This window comes from Cyanistes caeruleus, chromosome 1 (assembly GCF_971803275.1).
Source record: "Cyanistes caeruleus chromosome 1, bCyaCae1.hap1.1, whole genome shotgun sequence".
Taxonomy (NCBI): domain Eukaryota; kingdom Metazoa; phylum Chordata; class Aves; order Passeriformes; family Paridae; genus Cyanistes; species Cyanistes caeruleus.
Window position 1 is genome coordinate 148,247,276 of NC_141701.1, and position 21,935 is coordinate 148,269,210.

Sequence of the window (21,935 nt, forward strand, 5' to 3'; positions counted from 1 at the left end):
TGCAGAACTGTGAATGTTGCCTTAGAGATTTGGAGCTTCCCATTGGTGCCTGTCCTCTCGTGACACGGAGCTCTTCAAGCGGGCACACCCGAGCACGAACCAAGCACTGGGGTCCCACCTTTAAAACCCCCTTTGTGGGTCTGCACAGAATTCCTGCATCACAGAGCAACAGGACACAAACCTTTTATCCTGATACTGTGCAAGGCCATGGGATGGTGTAACCCTACTGACTTTGCATCCCACACCCAGCAGGTTAAGACTACAGGACCAGAGGCTCTCAAACACAGGAGCTGGACTGAGTCTGGAACACACTTCCATAAAACTCTTCCTCCCAGCTCAGCTCTGCTCCACAGCTCCAGGTCTCTGCTGCTTTGCATCTTCTCTCCTTTCTACTTGAGAGGTGTTATTTTTCCCTGCTCAGGATGGGGTCTGGAGGGGTTATTCAGGATACCCAGGACGTACACTCACCATGCAAATTGCCTGGCTCACAGAATCACAGGATGGTTTGGGTTGAAAAGGACCTTAAAGATCATCTTGCTCCAAACCCCTTCCATGAGCGGGGACAATTTCTACTAGGCCAGGCTGCTCAAATGTGTGCAAACTTACCCAAAATGCACCTCCTCTCTCAGGATCACGGCACATGCACTCTGCTGTTCATCTCCACTCATCCATCAACTGCTTTTTCCAGGAGAGTTCTGGGTGAACATACCCAGGAAAATCTAGATGCAGCAAAATCTCAGCAGAGACAGGCACCTCTTGGAGTGCATTACAACCCATTTGCTCAGCTCAGAGGGGCACGAGCTGCAGCACAGCAAAGAACAGGGATCTTGATGTCTCTCTTGGATCAGATACAGACAGTAGCCTGTCTGGTTACAGAGAGCACTTTCTTTGATTAAAAGCTAATAAATATTCATCCCTCTCCTCCCCTGCCATCCCTCCCAAATCCCCAGAGACAAAACTTAGACAAGCAAAACTGGTTCATTTGTGATGTATTCCAGCGCATTGCTCCAAAACACTTGGAATCCTTCCAGATAACAGTGCGTGGCTGCAGGGGCTATGGATCACCAAGGAAAGGGCCAATACTTTGCATTCACTTAAAACAAGGCTCAGGTCATAAAGGACATGCTCATTATTAATGGTGGGTGTTGGGAAGCAAAGTATAAAGTGTACACAGATCCTTATCCCCAGCTAATTCCTCAGTAAATTGGCAAAGATACATCACTGCCTGCAGAGCAGGAGACAGAGAGGAATTGGATGTTAAGGACAGCTCAGTTTCCCAGGAATACAGATGTGCCATCAGCTGATGAAAACTACAGTGAGGAGCAAGGGTAGAAGATATATCAGCAGTGAAGGCTGTCTCCTTTTAAGGCAGGGAAAACTAAACTCTCACCAGGAAAGAACAGATCCAAACAGATGGAGAAAACGTGGCCGGTGCAGCAGCGCAGCTCCCGCTGAGCCAAACCTGGTGAAGCACAGACTGCCAAACCCAGCCACTGCCACCCAAGAGGACATCAGAGGAGCCAAGGGCTTATTCAGCACAGAGGTATTGCTGCAGAAAACCAGCCCTGGCATAGAAATATGGAATAAATGCTATACTGTGCATCATATTTAAGACACAGCCCTGCAGGAAAAGTCCCTTGAGGGCACCAGACTGTGGATGGAGAAGAGCTTCCCATCTCTATATGGATGCCTATCTTGTAGTTATCTCTGAAGCTGCTATAACCCAGTGTTTTTTCACTTCTTGGCTTCCAGTCAGAGTATAAAGCATTCATTTCTTGGGGAAGGGCTGCCTTCAGCTTGAATTGGTCCAGAAGTGATCACACAATTATTAGTAAAATAGTATTATTAGGGTAATAATTGATATATAAATAGCAGTGGTATATATCAGTTATAATAACTTTAATGATTATTTCTTATGATTATTACATCCAAGCATCTGCATCTTCCTGCATCCTGGGAATGTGGTGCTGGGACCCCAGGCTTGATCTCTACTCAGAGTGAGCAGTAGCATGTTATCCATGTGCTTCTGCAACCCACCAGCCCTCAGCTCTGCACAGCACCGAGCTGGATGCAACCTCACCAGAACCACAGTGCTCAGCAGCCCAGGGACAAACCTCCATGCCATGATTTCCATGCCATTTAGGCACAAGTAAAAACATGTGTCCACTGCCTGGCCCTGCAGAAACCAATCACTTGTGCCTTTCCTTGGATGCCCAGGCTCAGAAATGGGTAGAAGATGAAGTATTGCAATTTTCCAGCTTTTCTTATGGCATCCCCCAGCTTTGTGAGGGCTGTTGGGCAAACAAGAAGCAAGCAGCTTCAAGGCTGTGTTTCAGCTGGCACGAGCAAAGCCCATACCAGGGGTCATTTTCTCTGCTAAGATTTACTTGGCACATCCCTGTGGTGGATCCTGAGGGAGCCCAGAGTTGCTCTCTGATCTGCCAGCTGGGTCCCAGCCAGGCCCTGCCAAGACATCCCTGGTGTGGGGTCAAGCCTTGTCTCAAAAAGAGCTCAGCTGATCAAGGCAATGAAGCAGGAACAAAACAGTGGGAAACTGAGGATCCTCATCATTGAATGGAAAATCCCTCCCCAAAGACAGTATCCAAACACCCAGGTGTTACTGGAGAGCACAAAGACACCACACACATGGCAAATGAACTCTGGGCCTCAGTTTGCAGAGATTCAGGCTCTGGGGTAAGAGCAGGAAGCTTTACTTTTTAAAAAAAAGAAAAAATAGGTAAATGCAAGCCCTGCCCTTTCACAGAGCTTCCCAAGGAAATGGGATGCTCACAGTGATACCCACATAAATAATCCCTTTTTCCACAGCCCTCATGTCCCCTTTGCCCACATGAGCTGAAAGAGCTCTCAAGGACTGCAACAGCCCCAGGAAATACATGGCCATGCCATCATTCTGGGATTTAAAATTATAAGGGGAAAAACTGGAAACTTCTTTTTTTTTTTTTTTTTTTTTTTTTTCTACTGTCACTGTTAACTGTTTCAAACCCTTTTTCACTTTTACTTCCCCTTCCTGTGTGGGATCAGTCAGATTTCAGCACTTTTAGACCTTTGGTAGCTTCTCTTCACAGGGGTGTCCTACAGCACAGACCTCAGGACTCTTGAGATGCTCTGCATATTTCAGTGACTCAAGGCTGGGACAGATTTCCTGCACCAGGGAGAGAGTCAGGTACACTGGGAAAATTGTGCATTTCATTTCCTCTGTGTACCCCAGGTTAACAGGCTGGCAAACTCCCTTTCTCCTTTGCAGGACTCTCTTTGGTGACACAGAAGAAAATATTGGAGCAACTTGAAGAAGAGCACTAAAGGCACCTCTAGGGCTGCCAAAATGGGTGCAGTTAAACTCATGCTTGACTTCATCTTCAAGGTCCTCTTGCCATGACAGTTCAGCAGGAGATAAGAAAGAAAATCCTTCAGTAACTCTGGCAGGGAAAAAGTAGATTTAGTGTTGGGGGGAAATGCTGTATCATCTCCTAGCTAACATCTTTTTTGTGGAGTCTATATGTGCACCTATGTAGGTATGCATGCATATCTATATATGTCATATTTCAGGCTGTTAGGCAGGTCAGGATTAGTTCACATGAGTAATTTGCACAGCTTTGCTTAACAGAAAATATTGTGTCCCTGCACAAGCTTAAAAAAAAAAAAAAAGTAGCTTTAGACAGGCAAAAATTTATCTTGGATGGGGACAATTTGCTGAAATATTCTATAAAGGTCCCAGACGTATTTTTGCATATTTACTGTTTTGCAAAACCCTGGCTATGGTCCTTTTGTGTTCAGAATGTTCAGTTTTCACAAATAGTATGGTTTAATGAATGATTGCTAATGAACTTATTCAGGATTTAAACCAGCACCAGAATCTGACCCACTGCATCTATATGCAAATACACCCTCAAATGTACTGTGCAGAAAGTGACCTGCTTCCACTAATGCCCAGATAATGAGGAAATGAGGATTTATGCCACCAGAGACACTCCCCCTTTGGAGCACATCTTCTGAGACATTCAGTCAAGGAATCACTTCAGCACAGCCTCCAGAGGGAAGCCTGATCATTAAAAAATGACATTTCTGTGCCGTGTGATGAATGACAATTGGGCTGGCAGCTCAGCTTTCATCCAGGCTGAGGATTCATCCCACCAGAGCACTGATGTCAAGAGAAACAATCCCTTCCATTTAGAGTTTGGGCCAGGTTTCAAATGCAGGGACTGAGGGTGAGAGCTTGGTTTTCTGGGAGTCCCAGGCTCTGCTGCAGCACATCCTCAAAACCCTTCTGCAAACACATCCCATGGCTTTTTTTTTGAGTGTCTTTTCACTGCTCCCAAAGCAGGTGTGTCCCAGGCTGTCACAGCTCATACAGCCCCAGCAGTGTTAAATTCCAAACCACAAATTACTGTCCCTTTGCATCCAAACCAAGACTCTTGAAGGTGGACACTGGGGTTGTCTTGCTCAAAATCTGTGTCTCTCACAGCAGGCATGATGTGTCCAGGAGGGCAATGGTTTGATACAGATCCCAGGCAGGAAACACAATCATTCCCCAAACCCAGATTGCTCAGGAGATGAGGACAAGTTTATCCTTCACAAGGGAAAATTGGGACACTGCAGTGTTCTTGTCCCCCCTCAGTGGCAGGGCTGGGGCTCCTACAGCAGATGAGTTGGAAACCAGGGTGGGACAGGTGTCACCCAGTGAAACACATCTGGGCTGATGTTTTCTTTCTGAACACCTCAGAGGAACTCCCACTAGAGACAATGGGGAAAAACTGATTCCCTACAAAGACCTCCCCACTTTCTTCTGCTTTGGTGCCCATTTTAGATGAGAAGAGTCACATTCTGGCATAAACTTTCACATAAAAAGGGCTGAGGACACCAAATCCAATGCAGATGTTGTACCTACCCCAGAGGTGACAATGCCTCAGGCTCTGAGCTCTGGAGGTTCTTGTCCCATTTTGGAGGCCTTTCTAAATTCCCCACCAAAACCAAGAACCAGCTCATTCCCTTCTTGTGTTCCACCACAGCTGGGGCCCACCAAACTCGTTTTTCATCCCAGCAATTCCTCTTCACGATCCTGCACATTGAAAGCACTGAGCTGCCACCAGACACCCCAAGTGCTGAGATGTCATAACCAGTGTCACATCCTAGGCAGGGCCATTCCATCCTCCTAAAAAGGCAGACACATAAAAGTGCGAGGAAAGGGGAAAATCCAGCTGTGATAATTCCGGAGTGCCTGCAAAAAAAGCCTGAAACCTATGTAATTGGATTATTTAAGACATTCTTAACCAGTTTTTTTCTGCTTTCCTTCCAGAAGATGCTGGAGGTGCTGGATCCCATCACATTTGATGATGTGCAGAGCAAGTTCTGCACTGTCCCAGGAAATTTCTTTATTGTCAGTACATTGCAGACCCCCTTGGAAATTTCTGGGATGCTTAACTCAGCCAAAGAGTGATATATTGAAGAGTTCTATATTTTTTAATTGATGGCCAGCTGGAAAAAAAAACAACAATGCCTGTAGCCACTGAAGCTCTCAGTCACTTTGAAATGGAAAGTTTCCCCCTTTGCACAGTCTCCCAAGTATGGCATGTGGCCTAATTCTATAATTACAAAATAGATCTGAATTGCTTCAAAGGAGCTGTTGTGTTCCAGCAGGTACATAACAAGTTTATAGTATCAGCTAATTGGACTGTTATATAAGGGTTCAGAATGACTTTTGAAACCAACAGACCTTCCAGGTATCAAACATTTATTGTTTTGTTTGTTAGAACTTGGGGAATTTTTTATTAATACCTCATTCTGAAGGTAACCTGTCCTTTCTCCATCCTCTCCAGAGAGGATATAAATGTTAATACTGTGCAGAAAGTGCTGGGCTTGATACTGAGCTGGTGTACATCATCTCCACTGACCTCAGTGGGTCATTTTAGACACCAGCAAAGTCCAAATAATTCATGTAAGTCAAGGGCTCAGAGCCCATGTTCACCAGAGCAGTGGTGGCACCATCAGATGGGAATTACAATGGTTTAAGAAGAACTTCCAGCTGTTGTTGATCTTGAGTCAGGCTGGTTTGAGCTCACATGTTCAGCCTCAGTGGTGGGAATGATGTGGGAGCACCTGGCTGAAGGGGACACCTGGTCTGTTACAGCAGCTCAGTCATATCCAGCTGTCACTTAACACCCCTCACCCAAAAAAGACACAAAAAAAGGTGGGGTTTGCCACAGAGAGCCTTTTGCTGGTAACCTCTCTCATGGGTGAGACTTTTGAGAGCTCTGAGTCATACAGTTATAAAAAAACCAATTTTTTATAAAGACTGTCAGGGCCAGAGTCACTCAAAGCATGCAGCCTCAAGGATAAATGGCCAGAGTGGATCAAAATCACACAGAAGGCCCTGGGAGGAGTCATAGTACTTAACAGATGGGATGAGGGACAGCCTCCCAATTTTCTGCCTGGCTATTCTCATGTAGAAAGTTCCCTATCCAGCAGGTGTCTGGGCATTACGTTCAAAGGAACTCAAATTCCTTCCCAAGCCCGACTTCCTTTCCTCTCCTGTGATCCCACCCACCCAATGCACATCCAAAATCCAAACCCACCAGCCCCCAGCTCTTAACACCTCACAGGGCACTGCCCTGCTACAGCTCTGCCTGTCCTGGCAGTAAAGGAAGGTGAAATCAGGAATCACCACATCCACCTCCTCAAAGCTGCTGTGATGTAAAGCCAGCACCACGCAGGGGGGGACCCTCTGACCCACAGCACACATTTTCACTTTGCTATCAGCTATTCACCCTTCAGAGAGCAGCTGGATTCCCCAGCTGCAATGGGATATATATCTGGGGAGCTGTAACTCTGTAAACTCAGCTCAGCCTTTCAGGAGAGATTTCTAATTTTATCTAGGCCATTCATCCACCCATTTGAAAAAAAAAAAAAAAAAAAAAAATCCCAAGAAGAAGCTATTGCAGAGTTATTATTAACTATTGGCCAAGACAGAATGAACTCCAGGCTTGGCTGACTCTCTCTTTGGTAGAGAGCAAGTGCACAGACAACAGGCACATTGCTGGTTTTCTTCCCAAGCGTTTCTGCTCCTGAGTGAGGATGTCTGAAAGCCAAAGCAGAAGGAGAACCTTCATTTCACAGGTGTAGCTGTGTTGTTGTCCAGGCTCCACTTCAGCCAGCTGGGTTTGGAAACTTTGGCCAGCCTGCAGTGCTCAGCCTTGGTCCCCTTCCACACATTTATAACTCCCTTGCCCTACAAAAATGAGTGGGAACTGGCCTCACTCACATCAGATCTCAGATACAGGGAGTAGTGGATTTTACCATTACCTTGTGAGGTTCATGTGCCCCCACTCCTCCTGAATGCCTGCTGAGAGCTCAGTTCCTTGCAGAAGGACATATTCAAACTACTTCATCAAGCACACAAGATAATCCTGGGCCTTGGTATGAGACCAAAGAAGCAACGTTTTAGTCTTCCCCAGCCAGGGCAGAGATGTAAAATTGCCTAACCTGGGTACCTAGAGCCAGCCAGGAGAGGATGTCCTGGATCATATCCAGCTGTGCCATTAGTCAGTCTGCCTGCAATGTGTTGGCAAGAGGTGATTAATGACAAGTGTTCAGCTGTGAGAAGTCTTTTTAATAAAATGGCTAAAGTAACAAATAATAGCAGAAAGAAAAGTCAAGAAATCCACATCCTTATTAGCTGAGGTGGTATCCCAAGGATTCAAGAAAACTCTAATGATCTTAAGCAGAAATATTGCAATGGTTGCTACCTTTTCCCTAGAGTCTCCTAAAAAAACCCCTAACTATTCTTACGGCCATTGTTGCAGGATTTGCCACTTGCTTCATACTTCTGACTTTAATGAGAGAGATGTTTCATCTAGATTGAGCTTTTAGAATATAATGAGAATATAATGAATGAGAATATAATAAGAGAGCCTACAATATAATATTTATTTTTTAATTTTTTTAAAAAATAATATTTTTTTAAAATAAATTTAAGATGCACTGATAAAAAGGCGCAACAATCTATCTTGAAAAAATTAATGTAGAGCTCCCTTGGCTTTATGTATTGTAATTCAGGTTGCTCTCAGCTGATTATCACACTTCAGATAATGTGTATCTCTTTATTGTAAACATAAAACCCAATACAATTATAAGTTATTCTTTCCATACAGCTGCAAGAGTTTGTGATGAAATTTTTTTGATAGAACCACTTTAGCCCAAAATCATCCTAGAAAAATGTTCTTGCTAACAGAGCAGGTATTCCATTGCCCCACCTGCTCTTGCTCACATCACGAGAGGATCCACACAGCGCCCAGGAAATCCTCCACCACATCCATAAATCAGTTTGCATCCCACATCCACCTCATCCCAGAACTTCCTACCAAATCCTGGCTAGGTGAGAGGGAACACAAATCAGCTCCCTGAAAAACACACGGTGGGTATGTGAGTATGCAAAGCTGTGGGGCCTGGGGACTTCCATGGTTACTCTGTGTATAAACAGGACCAAACAGCTTGAAGTAGCTGCTTTTCCTCGCAAGGCTGATGAACAAAGTATCTCTGTAGCTCGGCCAACACAGCAAGCTCCAGCCAAATGTAAATAGCCCGCGGGGCTTTTTGGCACTTTGCACTCTATTTTGCATACAGCTGGTAATGTTTTAAAGGCCAGGCCCAGCCAAGGGTAATGCTTCCAAGAACAGAGCAGGAAACACTTTGTGTACAGAAAAGAGTCCCAGGAGAAATCAGTGAAATCTTAAGGCCTTTTGTGTTTCTTTCTCCCTCCCCAAAATCAATCAAATCATTTTTTTGTGTTAAAAATTTCCAGAGCTCCAGGTAGATGCGGCCTCCTCGGCCCATGCTCCGGGGGCTCGGTGGGAAAGGGAATATCTTGGCTCCTGCAGGCACATAAACACTTGCTGTGTGTAGGCAAATCCTGCTGGCCACATCCATGACGTCTTTCAGGGCAGAATTTCTGGAGCTGGCTGTTCAGGAGTGCCAAGTATGAGACAGCATCGAGGGAGGGACAAGGTTGTAAGAAGCATCTGGTGGCACTCCTTGAGTTTTCCACAGTAACAACACCAAGGAAATACCACAATATTTCCAATTAGCCGGATATCACTCAGCATTCTTTGTAAAAATTAGCAGGATCTAAGACTAAGGATGGGTTGGTGTGACAGAGTGAGGCAGTCACTACTAAAATGCTACTGAATCCCTGCTCTCCAGAGGTTTATCCTTGCAGGCAGGATGGGATTTCCCTCTTGATAGAACGCTGAGGAACAGGGACTCCACTATGTTGTTTGTCTTATCACCTCAGCACCACTATGTAGGGCATGGAAAGGACAATCCTGGCTCTCCTGCAGCTTCTCCCCTGCTCCAGTGGGCAGAGGGCTGGGGAGGGGATGCAGATGAATTGGACAGAGCAGAACCACACTGAGCATGCAAGGCTGAAACAGGCAGTGGTAAGGATTAATACTGCAGCAGAAATTTTGCTATTGTGTGTTTAAAATCAGGGTGTACCAGGGTACATATTTTGCCCACCTGGTTCTCTCCTTTTCAACCTCATTGTGTGTGAACACATTTGTACATCAGGACCATCGTGTCCTAGAGGGAGACTGTCCTTCTGTTAGCTGTCCCAGTCACTTGATTATTCAGGGTTGAGAGATGAGTGCTGGCTGAGCTAGCAGCAGCTGTCAAAGCTGGCAGCAAAAGGGAATATATGTCAATAACTCAGAAAAGGGAAGCAGAGACAACTTGGAGAGGAGTCACTGCTACACCCACATGAAGTGAAATCAAAAGCCCTGTTTTTCATAATTTAGTGTCCTTTACTGTGCATCTTACAGATATCTGTCCTTCCACAGGTAATTCATATGTGCAAAGCCAAATCGCTGCCCTGCAGACAGGGCTGGAGCACAATGGGAGGGTCACGCTGCAGAGGGACCCCGGGGACAGATGGGGGGCCGTGTGCTGCTGTCAGATGGCACAAAGGACTGTGCTTTCATGTCTTTGTGTTGTGGCTGCACATGGTGGGCCAGCCAGGGAGCAGAGAAATGGGGGGGAAACAGAGCTGGGATCTGTAATGAAAACCATGCATTTGACCCCTCTGGCTGGGGACAGCCAAAATCTCATTGTTGTCTTTAAAGATGACAGAATTGTGTCCTCTCCCCTCAGTGCTTTTCCTTCTGACAGGATTTGACACATGGGTGTTGGACCTTCCACGAGGGGCAGAAACTCTGGTACTGCCAGACTTCAAGGAACCAAACTGTCCCTGGTCATGGGGACATGATGATACACAAACATTCAGCCAATCCCTTCCTTCCACAGCAGGTGCTCATGGGCTGCACCAGTTATGGTTCAAGATCTCAGCAGGCTGATGAGCAGGTGCTGTCCCTAACTGCTGAGAGAGCTTGGGCTCAGCCCGAGAAAGGGCCTGCAGAGCCACTTGGCTTGAATCTATAGGAAGCCAGCAAATAGCTCTGTTGTCCCTTACTGATGCCAGAAGAATTTTTGCCTGGATGTCTCCAGGGAGCTCCAGCGCTGCCCAGCACAAGGTGCAATATTAGAATTCATCCCTTTGCTGGTCTCAGGAAACAGAGGTGGGATAGCCTTGCAAGACAAGCAAGCACAAGCAGCTAAAAAAGCAAGATAAATATGTGACATAAATATGTGATGGTACAGGAGGCGGTACCATAAACTTATTTTATTGCCACTTGTCTGCAAAGGCCAACATAACTCACTCCCTTTGCCTTGCTCTGTCATTCCTGAATAATGAGATGGCCCAAACACACGCCAAGAAAACCTTCCTCACACCCTGTACCTGGGTAAGAAAATAAAGGAATGGGGACTTTTAATAATGATCAATGCCCTGCTCTCCATATCCTGCATACCTGATGTGGTTTGTACTGATTATCAATACAATCTGATCATTTATATTAGTTCCTCCCCAGCTGCCCTCTGACTTAGCCCCTCTCTCAGGAGTTCTTCAGGGGTGATAAGAGTGCAGCAGAGCCCAGATTCTGCAGGCAGAGGGTCACAGTGTCTCACAGACAGCTCTCAGCCAGTGCTGCTTGTGCTGTGGGCTGAGCAGGTCTGTGCAAAGAGAGCCAGCACAGTGGCCAATACCTGTCCTGGGGCTGAATTAACCTATCCTGCCTCTCTGTGGGGCTTCTGCCTCACCACAAGCCATACAGGAGTACTCACAGAGCCAGCTGTGCCCAGAGGTGCTGACAAGGGCTTGGCCTGTGCCTCCAGGGGGAGCAGGGAATCTGCCTCGTGGTTTTGGAGAATTGCAAACACTGTGCTACTCACGCTGGCAGACAAGCAATTAATATTTACTGCCCTTTTAGCTGGCAATCATCTCCTTCCTACCTGCCCCAGAGGACAGTGAATAAAGGTGATATTCTCCTCCCTCCCTGCCCTGGCCAGCCACATCCCCACAGCCTGCTCCAGCCCCTGCATGTCCAACATACACCAGGAAATGTGACAGGCACGTGTGGGATAACTGTGCCAGAGCCAGAGGGGACAGAGATGGGTGAGGTTTGCAGATATGCAAAGCCACAGAGAGGTTCTCTGGTGGGGCTGCACTCCCAGCCCATTGCTCTGGCACATGGATGTGTGGGCATGCCAGAGCCCACATCCACACAGCCTCTGCCTCCTGGGGGAAACCTCTCCAGAGATGGAACATCTCTGCCCTGGAGCCTCGACAAGCAGGAGCAGGAGTCAGAGTCACTCACCCTCTGCCAAAGGGCAAAGCAAGAACAAGACAGTGAAGAGGGAGCAGGGGTCAGCAAAGGGAGCAGGGCCTTTTTCCAGAGCCCACAAGGGAAAATTGCTGTAACGCCATGCACAGGACATGGATGTGCAGGAGGTGCCTGCTGGATGAGGCACAGGCAGAGAGCTGCTCCCCAGCACTAATCCTCTTTCCTCCTGCTACAGTCCAGCACTTCTGAGCCACCATGGTCCCAGGGACAAAGGAAAGCAGACAGTTCTTTCTGCCTTCCCATGAGTGGGTGACAGCAGCATTTCCCCAGCTTGCTCAGGCTGCATCACCTGCTCCATCTGGGCTGAGAGCTGGAAGCTGTAAATCAAGGTGTCCAGGGGAGGTTGTAAGGGGATAAAGCATCCTCAGTAAAATTTCTCTGACAAGTAGTCACAGCTGAGATACTGCTTGATGAATGGCAGCAGAATTCCCCATGCAAGGTGATGGATTCTCTGTGGCTGCGAGCAGACTGAGCTCTGTTGGGGCTGACAGGGCTTTAGGACATCTGTGACTCAAGCAGGTACATGTGAGGATGTACACACCCCTGGGATGTCCCCCTACACCCCCCAGCAGGAGCAGCACAGGTGGCTTTTCTCTCCCAGTCACCCCCAGCCAGGGACAGCTGACTTTGCCATTAAGCCATCAAACACAGAATCATTAGTATTGCTCCTATCTGGAGTACTTTTCTCTGCTCCACTTCATGGTCCATGTAGATAAAAAAGAAATAGGTAATTGCCTCATCTATCAAGGGTGGTTTCTCCAGAGCAGAGCCAACAAGCAGTGACAATCAAAATGGGCACCTCAATATGGTTTGATCTCTTTAGATTGGTTTATAACAGATTGGAAAAAGTGTTAAATAGTGGAGATACATGGACCATGACACCCACACCAGGTGCCTGGACATGGGGCTCACACTTTATTATCAGATTATGTCCCTACAACTGGAGCCAGCACCACAGACGAGCTCTGCTGTGATGGGAAAGTTCCCAGGGGTGAGTTCAAGAGATACAGGAGAAAGTTCATGTCCTGATTAAAACCAAGAACCCCAAGGGTTATTTTCAGGATGGTGGGAATGTTCTTGGTCTCATGGAACAATCTCCAGCCAAATCAGGATGTACAGCCACTCTGCAATAAATCCTTATCCCCATTTATGACATGATTATAAATGTTATAGCAGGAACTGTAATAGAGAAAATAGTCCCAGATATGGCTTGGAAAAAATAATAAGAGCAGGGCTTTCCATTTCTCTTTGCTTTCCTGGAGATACCAGGAATTTCAATAGATGTGGTACTCTCTGAAATATTCTGATACTCTGCCTGCTGCACAAGAGCCCTAAGAATTATTTGGGCTGTAAAGAAGTAAGGTTGTCATAGACATCCCAGGACTAAAGAACTGCATTTCAACTTCAAAACCACTTACAGCATCTCAAAATAAAGTACAGGTGCCTAAATTCACCCAGCTGGAGCATATATTGGGTGGGGTTTACTTTGTCTGTCTTCTACCTTCACTTTTTTTCTCTGCTAGCTTCATGTGCCTCAATGTCCTTACTTTTAATCTTCCATCTGGGGATATCTGCCTGGACAGAGAGGTCCCACTAAGAGCCAGCTCTCACCTAAAGAACAATATCATGGCCCTGATCTATTCATGACACCAATATGCCCCTGTTGCTATTATCAGATCCAACACAGAATTGTCTCATACACTAGAAAAGAAGATTTCTGAGAGGTGAGGCCCATTTTACAGCTCAAAACTTCAGTGCTCAGCAGATATGCTTGATGGAACAGGTATATAGGCAAAAACATTTGCTTCTCACTAAAATAGAAGTATGTTTAAACCTCATTTATTCTTGGGAAAGGTCCAGTGTAATTTTGTGACTGGCTGTAGGTGAAGCATAACTCAAGCACTCTGGAAAACCAGTCTGGTTTGCACCAAGGGACAAAAAATGTGCATTACAGCAGAGGCCTTTCCATCCATGTCTCCTTTCTGCCTTGCCCAGCCACAGAAGCTGTGCAGCTGAGAAGGAGAGTGACAGAGCAGCTCTGATGAGTGTCTGGCATCCAGTCAGATGCCAGTCACTACAACATGCTAGAGTCCAGATATAACCTGCACTCAGGAAAAGTCTATCATAAACAACACTTCAAGGCAATCCCTCTAATTTCAGTGAGAGTCTTCTCAAAGAAAGCAAAAAAAATAAAATCCAGAGATGTTTGTAGAAACCCACAGACTATGATGTCTCAGGTCCTGTTTTAGGTTCTATTAACTGGAGCAGAGATCCAGGCTGTGTTGTGGGATGTCCAGACCCCCAGGTGAGGGAATTCTGAAGAACCTGGAAGTCACTGAGTGCCATGAGCTGCTAAGCAGCATCTGGGAGCTACAAAAAGTTACCAAGCCTCCTAAACTCTCTTATTTCTTCCTTTTTTGGATGATGAGAAACTTTTTGGAGGACTGAACCAACCTTGTACTTCCCTCCCTTATCCTTCCACTTTCACTGTGCCCTTCCCTGGCTTTGGTACCAATCTACAGTGACAGCACATGGTTTAAGTGAGGGGAAGGGTGATATTTCCTAAGCACTGGGACTCTTTCAGGGTTGATAGAGATGACAAACTTCATCAGGATGAAGATCTGGGCTTTCTCGTGCATGACCCTAAAGCAGGGAGCACAAGAGACTCACATCCTTGGCAGAGGGGACATCAAGGTTAAATTGTTATCTGGCACCAAGTCCTCAAATAGTCCCCACTGGTGTGAGAACCACCTCCTTGGTGAACACCTTGCTGAGGGTGTATGAACATCTAAAACAGGGGTCAGCTCAGGCACTCAGGAGGATCTCAGCTGTGCTTCCTAGCAGGTGATGCTCAAGAATTACGTCCTTCTGACAGACATTGAGTTGGACCTGTAATCCAAAATCTGTCACTGCTGCAGAAACTGCTACACAAGAAAAAAAATCTCATGTGGCTGTTACCCTTTAGCACTTTGGCTTTATCTTCACAGTAACTTGCCTTGCTGCTAATATAGATTAGATCAACACTGACAAGGAACATGATGGAGTCTAACCATGTCAGACAGCTGGAGAGCTGTTCTGATGGTGTTTAAACCAACCAGCACATTTCTGGTTTTGGTTTGGTGTGGGGGACAGGGCCAACCCAAGGCAATGGGAATAAGGGGGACCTGACAATTTCCAGGCACCTTTGCCTACATCTGTATATTTCCCATGCATTTATATGCCCTTAGTGGGAAATTCTTAAAAATACCTCTTACCTTTTGAGACCCTGTCTCCAGGGTCACATCATCAACTGGAGTACATGGAGCTTCACTGAGAAGCTCTACAGTGAGAGTGGGGAGGCACTGGAGCAGGTTACCCAGAGAAGCTGTGGCTGCCACATCCCTGGAAGTGTCCAAGGCCAGGCTGGATGGGGCTTGGAGTAACCTGGCAGAGTGGAAGGTTGGAAGGTTCTCATTCTGCCCAGAGAATGAGGTTGGAAATAGATGATCTTTGAAGTCCCTTCCAACTCAAACCATTCAATGATTCTGTGTTTCCATCACAGATGCAGCTTGGAGTCTCTGTCATGGCAGAGATTGGTGTGGAGCATTTACGTTGTGCAGACTGGATACCAAAGAGGGAGAGTAATTGTTCCTGTGGGGCATAAAAAGTGTCCTGGGCTCTTTGATGGGATCTATCTATCCTACATTAGGTCAAAACACCTAATAAAATTAAACAATTGCTGTTTTCAGAAGGGGTGACTGCAGCAACCAGCCTTACAGATGCAGCTGCCACTTCCCAGCTGGTGGAAGAGGTTGTCCAAGATGGTCAACTTATATAGTCCAGGGATTTGTCTGAACCAACATCTGAAAATCCTTCAGTGCTTTCCTTGGATTTTGGCCATTACAGGCAAGATCCAGGTTGGCACTACTGCTCTGCATTTTGCATTGTTTTGATGTCTGGCTACAGTCTGCTTTGAATAAGTATCCATGAAAGATGCAGCCCTGATCATATGTTGGAGCCATTTAGGTGTTGGCCAGGGGACAAAGGATTAGGACTGGCCTTGGAAGTGCTACGTTTTTTATCCCTCTTATCTTCCTGTGCCAGGTGGCCTTGGTAAACTCACTCAACACTTCTTTTGCAGCATCTCATTCACAAGAGGAGCACTGCCCTACTCCATCTTTCCAAGATTTGTCCTCTTTCAGAGTTAGGCTTTATTACTGATGATATTTTTCCTGAGTTCAGGTAAAATGCTAAAAGGTTACATTTTTTAGGATACTAAAAGGTGTTAGGAGCCTCTTCTCCTTGGGTTTATAACCTCTTGCATACTCAGGGATTGGTGTAATTTAAATAAAAAAGGGGGTTGGAGGAGAATTCCAGCCTAATTACACATTACAATGGTGTTGTGCTGCTTCTGGGAGACCAGCCAGGCATTTGGAAAGAGGTTCAGCTCCCAGTGGGGGTGAACTGACAGGACAAAGAAGAGAAGGCTGGAGAGTAATCAGACACAAAATACAACCAGAGGAGGGTGGCCCAGCTTCAGCCAGGAACTGGCAATATTGGCCACACCAGGCAGCACGGACACAGCAGGCACGTGGCCAACCTCAGAGGTAAATCTGGGTCACGGTGGTTTAAATTCAGGTGCCCCAGGCTGCACCTTCACCTTGCTGAAAGCCTGGCAGCAGGAGCACCCTCAAGTCACAGGTGAGACTCTCACGTGCTGTGAGCCACCCTGGAAATTGTTTCAGTCATCCCAGCATTGTTCCTAAGAGCTCTGCTCCCTTTGGAATACCTTGGAGGTTATTTCAAACAGAAATCCCAACACAGTGCCAAAGAGTTTTTCTCCCTCTGGAACACCTTGGAGGACCTTTCAAAGCACTGTCCTAACACAGCTCCCAAGACCTCTGGTTCCTCTCTCATCAAGACAACAGCTCTGCATGTCCTGTCAGAACTTCACTCACTTCCAAGATGCTGTTAAAATTATCTCCCAGCTCATCCCTCTTGCACAAATTCCTTGGGCAGAGGTAGGACCACAGGATCCCTTCCCCACACTCTTCCTACAACCACAAGGTTTCCCCAGCTGAGACCAGCTGCTGAGGATGGTTTATAGGCACTGAACTCATGTCCCTTGCAGGCAAGAGTTGGTCTGGACTTTGTCAGCATACAAAGCTCAGAAGAGGGTGTCCTGGCAGCTGCGTTTGAAAGCTCTGCTTAAGTGACTGCGAGGGGCCAGGTGGACTCCAGCCCTGGAGACCTGAGTGCCCTGTTTGGTGTGAAGGTTGTCTCAGTATTCTCCTGACCTGGTTTGGAGGACTCCATCTAGGCTGGATCTCCAGATCCATTCAGCCCAACCAACACACTGCAGGAACAAGTCTGAGGAGCTGAGCAGAGAGGAGCCTTTCGCCAGCCCTTCAGATGGTAACAATCCTTTCCAGCCCACAAGCCCGTGAGCAGAAAAGGGGAAATTTCAATTCCCAATTTCATCCTTAATCCTGAAAGCTATTCATACTACCCCTGTTAACCAGGATTAGGAAGGACAACGTTCCCTTATATGGTGAAGAAGAAGTGGGGAATATCTGCAGTACATTCTCACATCTGTGCTCAGCTGAGCCTGGCAGAGCTTCCTTGGGAATGCAGAGGTTGGAACTGCCAAGAGCTGCGGAGCAAAATGCCTCCACCCTGCTGTGAAAAGGGGGATGAACAGATAGGGGTGGAAACACTGCAAAATGGGTCACGTTAAGCAACACTGTTCCATGGATCTGTGGTATCTGATCTGGGATGTTTTCCCCTGCAAGTCTGGAGCCCAGTGGGAAAAGGCGACTTGCAAATGTGGAAACAACAAGAGAACACTGTAGGGCCAGCTCCTGGAGAAGACACTAAAATGGGGCATGTAGGTACTCAAAGGACCCAGAAGGAAACTGGTCCTTACTAAAACAAATAGGTGCAGGTTCCCCTAATGAAATCCTTCAATATCTTCTTGTCTATTATGAAGGTCAAGGTTTGAAATTGTGGAGGCTTAGGAGGAAGAAGGAGGGTTCAGACAAGTTCTACATGGAAAAATGGACAAGACTTTTGGGGAGATCCTGCCTACAGATAGCATTAGGAATATACAGAGGGAGACATCACCACACTTCTCTGCTGACGGAGAATTTTGGAGTTATAAATACCAATACCTCATGCACAAGATGCATCTGAAGGGTTGCCCAGGCAGCTTTTGCCTAATTATTGACAAAGCTCTTTACCACATTGATTTCTCTCACCCAGATGTCCAACCTTCTTTCAGAAAGGATCAGCTATTCAGCAGAATGGTTTAGGTTTTTCAAGACCCTTGTATGCACATTAAAGAGACCTAAGCATGTTTTTAAGCGCAGCCCATGAGTTAGAGAGTCCTCTGGGCTAATAAAAAGTCAGCCCATAGTCCTGAACACATGGCACATGTGGCATCCATACAGTGAAACCCAGATCAGTATGGCCACATCCAGACTGGACTCAAGCACTGCCTGGGGTCACTGTCCCAGGCCAGAGCAGTGCCAGCTGTGTGCTGCTGATGGAAATGAGCCTAGCTGTGACCTGCTGGTCCCAAAAAAGGGTCTTTGCATGGCACCATATCCTGCTCTGCCCTCCTGCTACCTTTGCCTTGGCTCTGCAGCCAAAATTCCCCAAGGTAACAGTGCAGAGAAGCACCAGGGCAACAAGGTGGGCTCAAAGACACCTGGACTTTCTGTTCTGCCTCCCACGTCCAGTCCTACCAGAGGATGTCCCAGGCCCAAAGACTGGATGAGGCCAGAGGTTACCAGAGTTTGTCTGGTGTTGGAGAGGAGGAGGCAGACACAACCTCATCTTCTACCCCAGATTTCTTTCTTCTGATGAACATTTGATTTGACCTGGGACAGCAGAGAGGAATCTTCTCTTTAGGTCACTTGTTGGCTGAAAGAGACACACTCAGTTTCAGAACCCAGCAATGCTGCTCCTGGGGCCCCTCACCACCTCTCCCCCAAGGATCTATGGGTGCTCTGGAAATCAGAGCCCGTCTGTGCCAAGTTCCATATTTGAAAAACTAAACAGAGGCACTCTGATTTTCAAAAGTGCCAAGCACTTTTAGTTCCTTTTTCTCCTAATGGCCTTTATTGCTTTTTTAAAAGTAGAACACTTGAAAAAAACCCTTTAACATGTAACCAGTGTCTAGGGAACATCCTGTTCAGAACACAGCTTTACACATCAGAAAATGGTCTGATTTGCAGGAAAGACCTTTCCTCCCATAGAGCAGTTTTTGAAAGACAGACATCTTTTAAGTATCTGGATTCAATATTCTTTTAAAAAAAACCCCTAGTACCAGGCAGTAACCCATCCAGTGTCACCCAGCACAAAAGCTTTCCACCTCCACATCCTGGAGATGATGCAGCCCCAGGAAAACCTGAAGCCCTACTGTTGTGATGAAAATACCCCAGCACTATGATTTTCTCCTGCAGGTTCTATGAGGAGATGTGTCTGGCAGCATGCTCTGTGCCTTCTCCAGGTCAGCCCTGCTCTGGCTGTGAACAATTTGTCCCTCTCTGCCAGCTCTGCAGCAAAAACATCCCAGTCCAAAGACCTGGAGGTAAAACTGCTTTCCCAGTGTTGGGACAGAGGTGATAGGACAAGGGTGCAGAAGAAAAGTTGGGCTAATTAGGCTTCATTTATGAGCAGGTAATTAGATGTAGCTGCAGTAGTCATAGCTGCAATGAGGGACATGTCCCTATTGTCCCTTGACTCCGTGATTCTCTAGGAACAGCCTCAGAGGATGATGGAGGAGAGAAAACAGACTCCAAGTCCCAGGAGTGAGCTAGCACTGGAAGGGGATTCTGAGACTGCCCATATCGCTGCCCTGCTGTACAGCCTGGATGTTCAGTTGTTCAGACTCAGAGCACTTGGGTACAGCAGTGAATGAAAAGTTCCTTTCACTGCCAGTGTTGTGATGTGTGTGTGCACTGCAGGTCAGCCTAGGGGGTCCTGTGTTCTCCATCTCCAGAACATGGCTGGGATGCAGCCACCAGCAGGTAACAACCTTCTCAGGAAAAGAACACCAGGGAGGAAATGGCCTGGATTAAGTGGATTCAGATAGGTTCCCCAACTTCTGGCAGTTTTCTTACCTGTTCTGCCTCCTTCTTGGTGGGGGGATGTCAGATGTGTGATGTGCTTATTGCACACCCTCTGCTGCCACACCCAGTGGGGCAGTGAGTACAAAATCCATTCCCTCTCCCTTCAAAGGCTCCCAACTCTTGTTTTTAAACCAAATTTTCCCTGGATCTGTCAATTCTGTTACAGTCAGAGAGGATGCCAGAAATGATGTCTTGACATGTCTGTGTTTCTCACAGTGAATAATCAAAACCAATGACACATCTCAGTGCTAAGATCCTCTGAGACATCCTCTGAAAATCCACCAGATCCTGAAGTGGAAAAATCCCTGTTTTATACACATAAATATGATTTCATTTGCTTTGTGTGAGGCTCTGGGGATGCTGCAAGGATGGAGCTCCCCTCAGCCGAGGGCCTTGCAAACACATTCAGAGACAAGTTCCCTGCTCCAAGGACCTTCACCCAACCTTCCACAGAGAAAATCCTTCTAAAGAAATGTTCCCAAAAAATGAGGTGGAAGCGCCCTCTTGTGTTCTTGGAGGAGGCCGTGTGGGATCGGTATCCAAAAATTTGTGGGTGCACGTTCTCTGCAGATCGTTTTGCAGAGGTAGGAAACACCTAAAGGACAGAAGGTGAAGGACAGGGAGTGCTCCATCTCTTACTGTAAACGCAGTGGAAAAGCCCGTGCAGAAGCAGAATGGAAACGGGTTCTGTCACAAAATCAAGACACCCAGCAAGGAGCCCACCACACTCAGGCAGAGAACAGTGGGCAGGAAAACGCCAGATGGGGGACAGCAGTGAGGGGGTTTGGGAAAATAAACTGCACAGAAAATTAAAATAAACTACAATTATGTTTTCAGAGTATTTTTGCCTTCTAAATCCTTTCCAGAGTGGGATGTGGTTGGGAGGCTGGCTCAGGGCATCTGCCAAGGAAGCTTTTATGCACTGAACCAATTAAGCTGCTCTAGTACATCCCACTCCCCACCCTCTGCTTGGCATGATGCTCCTTTAAGTACAGGGAGAGCAGGGAGGTGTGTAACACTGATGGCCTGCACCCATGGAAAAGGCCCTGACCAAGGCTCTGCCTTGTCCCTGGACACCTTTGCAAGCAGAACCCTTGAGGATCAGTAGAGGAGGCATGTCCTGGGCTCTGGCCCCTGTGCTCACTCAGCTAAGATGCATCAGGGGGACCAGGTGGGTGCAGGTCTCCATGTAAAGGCAGAAGCAAACTGAGCAGGTGGTTCAGGACGACCCCCACGGTAAAAAGGCTATTTGGAAAAGACCTATCTGTAAACAACACTTTGATAAAAAAACCTACCATTTTCAATTGTCTGTTTCTTTGAACGGACAAACTTCCCAAATGCACTTTGGGGTACCCTTAGATATTCCACAGGCATGAAGACAAGGCAGGGAACAGGGCTGTAAACAAAGCTCAGAAATGCAAAGAGTTCATAAGCAAGGAGAAGGGAGAATGGGGGCTTTGAGCCTCTGCAGTTGGGGGTTTACCCACGGGTAACCCTGAGTTTCCCCTGCTGACAGCAGAAGTATCTGGTTGAGCAGAAAGAAAACACAACCTTCTCCCTGCTGTGTGTTTTCTGGGCTTGCTGAGTCCTCTCCATCAGCAGTCCACATATCCCAGAGGGTTTTTGTCTTGTCAGAGGCACAACAAGCTCCTGAGGGCACACGCTGCACACGGCTGCCGACACTCTGCTCCGTATGTCCCCGTGTGGCTGCAGACAGACTCTCTCCTGGTGGGGACATCCGTGTGTTTGGCAGCTGTGGGATGCACACAGGCATCCCCTGAATCCCTCAATGCACCATTTCTTGTGGCCAGAGAGCATTTTCTGTATTTTGAGTTAATGGTGGCACCACGGGCTGGGTGGTTTCAGGCTTCACAAATCTGTTTACAGAAAAAAAAAAAAAAAAAAAAGAGCTGGAAGCAATCTCTTACCTTTTCTGCCTTCCAGAGACTCACAGAAGCACGCCACTGTTAATAATAACAATAATAATAATGCTGAATAAATCTCACTTGGAGCCTACTTTGGTATGCAAATGCTTCCTCCTTATTTGCATCTTTCCAAAGATGCATGCAGATAT

At 46.8% G+C, this 21,935-nt stretch overlaps 1 long non-coding RNA gene across 1 annotated transcript; it reads right to left on the reverse strand.

Annotated features, from left to right (window-relative positions):
* Positions 1 to 2,947: 2,947 nt before the first annotated feature.
* Positions 2,948 to 5,067, reverse strand: LOC147656024 (uncharacterized). Its single transcript, XR_015280984.1, has 2 exons — positions 4,907 to 5,067; positions 2,948 to 3,437 (listed from the first exon to the last, which is right to left on the reverse strand). It is a non-coding gene; the product is annotated as an uncharacterized LOC147656024 (long non-coding RNA).
* Between the last annotated feature and the right edge of the window lie 16,868 nt (positions 5,068 to 21,935).